Source organism: Coregonus lavaretus, assembly GCF_964263955.1.
Source record: "Coregonus lavaretus genome assembly, chromosome: 16".
NCBI classification, from domain to species: Eukaryota; Metazoa; Chordata; class Actinopteri; order Salmoniformes; family Salmonidae; genus Coregonus; species Coregonus lavaretus.
Window position 1 is genome coordinate 10,249,127 of NC_140003.1, and position 7,494 is coordinate 10,256,620.

Sequence of the window (7,494 nt, forward strand, 5' to 3'; positions counted from 1 at the left end):
ATTGTCTCATTTACACATTACAATTGATCCTTTTTTATTATCCTTCTTTTTAAATTGACATGAAATGCAATGACAAACCTTTTAACCTTTTTAAGTGCATCACGTATTTATTATCTCCTTGTATATACTGTTCCTATATTTATTACATATGTATTAATTCCTATCAGTATGCAAACTCATCCTAATAACAAAGAAAACATGTATAACCTTGTATTCATTTGTATTTAGTGCTTTAGGTTACAACAACATTCACATTTCCCAAAAGCTTTCCATTGCTCCCATTCACCCACACACAAAGGAGCTGTGCACGCGGTCTCTCTCTGATCACTAAGTCACCTCGTGCAGGTGGGCAACCTTCTAGCAAGCTAGCTAGCAAAATGGCTAATGGCTAATTTCCAAGAGGTCTAAGCACACAAATAACACATTTACATTGTTTTAAACATGTTTGCTACTGACCAAATAACATACAGTAACATCTGTAACATTCTGACATGAACAAATACATTAGAAATTGCATTTATAACTGAAAGGTGGAAATATATAAATAAATCCCACGGAGATGTAGCTTCGGCTTCAAGTCACTTGTAATGAGTGCGCTGGGATGCCCTGTGCGCCCACATAGGAATTCCTAGGTATAACCAATTGAACGCAGATCAGATCAATAGAGCACACAGATCGTATTATAAACATTCAGATAAATGAATAGCATATTACTTACTGGTACACATTATGATTCTGTATTTTTATTTCGTTATTATTAAGGCACTTTTAATTCTATCACATAAAGCTCACTACCATTGGACTCTGGAGCAGTGGAAGCACGTTTTCTGGAGTGATGAATCACGCTCTACCATCTGGCAGTCTGACGGACAAATCTGGGTTTGGCGGATGCCAGGAGAATGATATCTTCCCAAATGCATAGTGCCAACTGTAAAGTTTGGTGGAGGAGGAATAATGGTCTGGGGCTGTTTTTCATGGTTCGGGCTAGGCCCCTTACTTCCAGTGAAGGGAAATATTATCGCTACAGCATACAATGACATTCTAGACAATTCTGTACTTCCAACTTTGTGGCAACAGTTTGGGGAAGGCCCTTTCCTGTTTCAGCATGACAATGCCCCCGTGCACAAAGCGAGGTCCATACAGAAATGATTTGTCGAGATCAGTGTAGAAGAACTTGGCTGGCCTGTACAGAGCCCTGACCTCAACCCCATCGAACACTTTTGGGATGAATTGGAACGCCGACTGCGAGCCAGGCCTACTCGCCCAACATCAGTGCCCGACCTCGCTAATGCTCTTGTGGCTGAATGGAAGCAAGTCTCCGCAGCAATGTTCCAACATCTAGTGGAAAGCCTTCCCAGAAGAGTGGAGGCTGTTATAGCAGCAAAGGGGGGATGAACTCCATATTAATGCCCATGATTTTGGAATGAGATGTTCAACGAGCAGGTTTCCACATGCTTTTGGTAATGTAGTGTATTTAGCTTACGACTTGCGGTAACTCTCCATGGTTCTAAATCAACAGTTGTTTAGTATTCCAAGATTAACTTGCTTGACCATGCTGTAGGTCATGTAACTGTTTGTTACATGCAATATGCTTTGTGGACTTCACCGGACAGAGGCTGCTCTCCGGTTTTGTGATGAAACAAAGGTGTGGTTGAATTTATTCTGCCACTGTGTCTTCCTATTGTCTCGGCGTTAGGCCTATATATCACGGTTGCAAGGCATATGAACTAACAGGTTATAGTGCAAATAATGTAATTATCACAACACAAATATGTAATATGGCTTTATTTTCTGGCCCAGTGATTTTACCCATGTACCGCTACTGTTTGCAATAGAACTTACCAGAGGGGGGCATCGTTTACTACCTAAATTATTTGGATCCTCTGGTTACTGTGTAGCTCAGTTGGTAGAGCATGGCGCTTGCAGTGCCAGGATTGTGGATTCGATTCCCATGGGGGACCAGTATGAAAAAAGTATTAAAATGTATGCACTCACTACTGTAAGTTGCTCTGGATAAGAGTGTCTGCTAAATGACTAAAATGTTACCACCAGTGTTTTGAATACATTGAACTAATTGACAAAACAGACCATGGGATGCCTTTTCACGCTGAGATTTATTTGTCAAGGGAAGGGGAGGGTGAGGGTTGAGGAGGAGGGGTGACACTTGACTACTGCAGGGCTAAAACTTGACTAGGTGAGGTCTGAGGAGGATGAATGATGAAGTTCCCAATATGTATTCCGTACATTAGTGTTGATTTCACTTTGCACAAAGGCCAATACCTCATACAAGTCTATGTGGTTCCTCCTTCTGAAAAGACCCAACCTCTTCAAGGTCATAAAACGTATAATCAGTGTTTGACTTGGGCAGGAGCTCACCGGAGCTGAGTACCAGCACTTCACATTTTCTACTGTTCCTGTTCCTCTTATAAAATATTAGCTCAAAAGTATTGTGGAGCTCCTGCACCTACAGTTGAACTCGGAAGTTTACATACACTTAGGTTGGAGTCATTAAAACTCGTTTTTCAACCACTCCACAAATATCTTGTTAACAAACTATAGTTTTTGGCAAGTTGGTTAGGACATCTACTTTGTGCATGACACAAGTAATTTTTACAACAATTGTTTACAGACAGATTATTTCACTTATAATTCACTGTATCACAATTCCAGTGGGTCAGAAGTTTACATACACTAAGTTGACTGTGCTAATAAAACAGCTTGGAAAATTCCAGAAAATGATGTAATGGCTTTAGAAGCTTCTGATAGGCTAATTGACATCATTTGAGTCAATTGGAGGTGTACCTGTGGATGTATTTCAAGGCCTACCTTCAAACTTAGTGCCTCTTTGCTTGACATCATGGGAAAATCAAAAGAAATCAACCAAGACCTCAGAAAGAAAATGGTAGTCCTCCACAAGTCTGGTTCATCCTTGGGAGCAATTTCCAAATGCCTGAAGCTACCACGTTCATCTGTACAAACAATAGTACGCAAGTATAAACACCATGGGACCAAGCAGCCGTCATACCGCTCAGGAAGGAGACGCGTTCTGTCTCCTAGAGATGAACTTACTTTGGAGCAAAAAGTGCAAATCAATCCCAGAACAACAGCAAAGGACCTTGTGAAGATGCTAGAGGAAACAGGTACAAAAGTAGCTATATCCATAGTAAAACAAGTCCTATATCGACATAACCTGAAAGGCCGCTGAGCAAGGAAGAAGCCACTGCTCCAAAACCGCCAAAAAAAGCCAGACTACGGTTTGCAACTGCACATGGGGACAAAGATCGTACTTTTTGGAGAAATGTCCTCTGGTCTGATGAAACAAAAATATAACTGTTTGGCCATAATGACCATCGTTATGTTTGGAGGAAAAAGGGGGTACTTGCAAGCCGAAGAAAACCATCCCAACCGTGAAGCACGGGGGTGGCAGCATCATGCTGTGTGGGTGCTTTGCTGCAGGAGGGACTGGTGCACTTCACAAAATAGATGGCATCATGAGGAAGGAAAATTATGTGGATATATTGAAGCAACATCTCAAGACATCAGTCAGGAAGTTAAAGCTTGGTCGCAAATGGGTCTTCCAAATGAACAATGACCCCAAGCATACTTCCAAAGTTGTGGCAAAATGGCTTAAGGACAACAAAGTCAAGGTATTGGGGTGGCCATCACAAAGCCCTGACCTCAATCCTATAGAAAATGAGTGGTCAGAACTGAAAAAGCATGTGCGAGCAAGGAGGCCTGCAAACCTGACTCCGTTACACCAGCTCTGTCAGGAGGAATGGGCCAAAATTCACCCAACTTATTGTGGGAAGCTATTGTAGAATACTACTCGAAATGTTTGACCCAAGTTAAAGAATTTAAAGGCAATGCTACCAAATACTAATTGAGTGTATGTAAACTTCTGACCCACTGGGAATGTGATGAAAGAAATAAAGATGAAAGAAATAATTCTCTCTACTATTATTCTGACATTTCACATTCTTAAAATAAAGTGGTGATGCTAACTGACCAAGACAGGGAACTTTTACTAGGATTAAATGTCAGGAATTGTGAAAAACTGATTTTAAATGTATTTGGCATGTAAACTTCAGACTTCAACTGTAAATATAAACAGTACCAGCACCCAAAATGAGTACCGGCACCTATTTCAGTCCAAGTCAAGCACTGCTTATAATAATATGGTTATTTTGTGTTAAAAGAGGAAATATTTCCTTGTTTCTAAAGCCAATTCTAAAGTATAGCTTCACCAGGTCATCTAACGCAGACATTTTAACAGTGACACACAGCAACAGGGAGCCAGGGAGGCATCCCACTGGGCAAAAACTTCCATATCATTTCAGCCAAAAAATGTAATGTGATGACATTGAATCAATGAAGAAAACTGATAGGATTTGCAAAAAGTCAACAACGTAAGGGAATGTCTTCTTTTTTTCAACTAACTTTTAACCTAAATCCAATGAGAGGGTTAAAACATTTTTTATTTTATGTTCAATTTACGTTAATTGACAACTCAACCAAATGTCAATCAAAACTAGACGTTGAACTGATGTCTGTTCCCAACTGGATGCAATGAACCAAATCCCCTACTTTAATCTTTAAGTATAAATGTGACTTTATTCGTACAATTTCGACTTTATTCTCAAAATATTTGGAGTTTATTCTCTAAGTTTAATTTTGACTTTATTCCCAAAATAATAATAATAAAAAATGAGATTTTGAAGTACTATCCATGCCAAATAAAACAAATTCATCATCATTTATTTTAATTTTATTTTTGCTTGGCCGTAATACTCTTTCGGTACAAATGTGTAGCCTGCAGTTCAGGAATATTATTTTTTCCCTCTTTATAAGAAATTACCATGTTTTATTAGGACAAGTAAAATTATTAATGGTTACATAAATTGGAAACAATAAATTGATCCTACACCATGATTTCTTCCATTCATAAAATGTGTATGGTATGGCTCATTGCCATTGTAGATTTGCCATGGTAAACAAGGAAATGAAATACTTTATTTTAGTTGTACGGAATGATTGTCAAATATATAAATCGCCCTTAGTCTGCTCAAGAAGCGAGATGAAAATGTTCTGATGATAATACCCACCAGAGGGCGAAATCGTCTTGAAAAATGCTGGTTGCAATCAGACTAAAAGATAACCCGACATCTGCGTTATGAGTGGTAAATCAGTGCGGAAGATGGTTGCAATTAAGATCAACTTTGCTGGTGATTTTAGAGCATGGTTTAATGAGAGATCAGCTGGCGATAATCTATCAATCAATCAAATCAAATGTATTTATAAAGCCCTTTTTACATCAGAATCAGCAGATGTCATAAAGTGCTATACAGAAACACAGCCTAAAACCCCAAACAGCAAGTAATGCAGATGTAGAAGCATCTAGTGGCCATTAGTGGTTGCAGTTGGCCTCTTGAAATTGCAACCTGTCAAAATTGAAAATGATATATGAATTAGAATTATGACTAGTCATCCTGAGGGATTTAATGTTTAGGTTTTAAACCGTTTACCATAGCATCTTTTCTGACACTCAAAATATGTATTATATGTGTATTGTCTCTAAACTGTTTCATTATCAACTTTTCCAAAAGATGGCGATATACTATCACCAGTGACATCTTGTTTTGTGGTATCTATATTTTCACAGCTACTCTCATGTGCAGGATAAAGAACGGTATAAAATTGTGTATCAATAGCACTTTTTAGTCAATATTTTTTCAGAGCCACAGTTAATTTTAAAGGAGCAATCTAGGATTGATACTGTAGTGTATTAAGATTATATCTTTGTTAAATGTTTTTATGATGAAATGGAATGTTGTTTATGTTAGTATCTAGAGGGAATGTTTTTAGTGGTACGCCGCATACAACAGACAGGAAGTGTGTTGTGGACAGGAGAGACTGGTGATTGGCCAGAAGAGGGAGCATCATTGTTTATAAATAGGGGGGAAAACGAAGGAGAGGGCAGAACGAGCAGCCATTCTGAGGCGTCACTCTCCGGGTGTCATGTCACCTGTCACTCATGCTGAAGCTTGTGATCTGAATAAACCTTATGATCAACGTTCAGTATGAGCAGACTCCTTTTGTTCATCAGCAATAATTGCCACCACTCACTCGATACGACAATACTTTCACTTTGGACTTTTAATTAACGGTATATAGCCATTGAGTCTTTAAGAATATAACTTACAAATGCCTCATGAGCTTAGTTCAACTGTCTTACTTCATCACAACCATAAATATAAGCTTGTTTTACTCCATTGTTTGTAAACAATCCAACTGTAAACAAACACTGTATAACTTCAAAACATGGTTAAAACTGTCATTTTGATCTCTTGGATGGTCAGTCCTTGTATCCATAGGTCTTTCTATGAATTTGAGAGTGGTTACATTTATCGAGCCCCATCCCTCAGCTGTTCACCAAAATATTGGCGGGGTGCCGCTTTGTTGTCGTTTGAATCCCAGAATGCCCCCTTTTAACATACTTCTCATAATATTCTGGTGTATTGTAGTTTGAGAATATGTCTTCTCTAGGCCTCAACCTCCAGGTTATCTTATGATCATGGTAAATTAATCAATAAACTCAAATTAATGTATTTATATACTAATGTCACAATAGTCAGTTCTACCCAGTCTCACAAAATAACATCCAGATAGCCTTGTTGCCACATTTGAACTTCCTCTTTCAGAATCATGTACTGTAGCATTTCAGTTTTACATTTACTATGACTGTGATATGTGGTTGTCTTACCTAGCTACCTTAAGCTACACTAACTGGACTCTGGATAAGAGAATCTGCTTTGACAGAGGTTGTGTCATATTCAGCTTCTCTTGTTATGATGGTAAGTATTGGGCAATTCCACGTAAACAAAATTATGCTGAGACTCACTTTTTCACTTAAAAATGTATGCCAAACAAGTTAAACAAACCATACAACTCTATGCACAAGGACTACTTTTAACAATTTCCACTGAAAATTTGACAAAAACACATTTACTTGATGATACAAAGTTTGGTAACAGAATGACGGTAAAATCTCTCACAGTTTTTCTAACTTAAATATCTACTCTGAACAACACAGTACAGCTTGCTTAAACATAGTGCATTACAGGTCTTGCATTACATTGCATTGCATCCTCTAGCTATGTAAACGAACATACATTTCAGTTGTTTTATAGCTCACTCAAAGAGGAAGGTCATAATTCTACATCCCAATTACACACATCCATGAGATGGTTCATACCAAAGATGATCAATTGACAATTAAATTATACACTGTGTGTACAACATATTGAGAACACCTTCCTAATATTGAGTCGCAGTGGATTTAACAAGTGACATCAGTAAGGGATTATAGCTTTCACCTGGATTCACCTAGTCAGTCTATGGAAAGAGCAGGTGTTCTTAATAGTGTTTTGTACACTCAGTGTATTGTTTTTGCCTCTTCCTCTCTGTTCATACTATTTCTCTACATAGCCTTCCTGT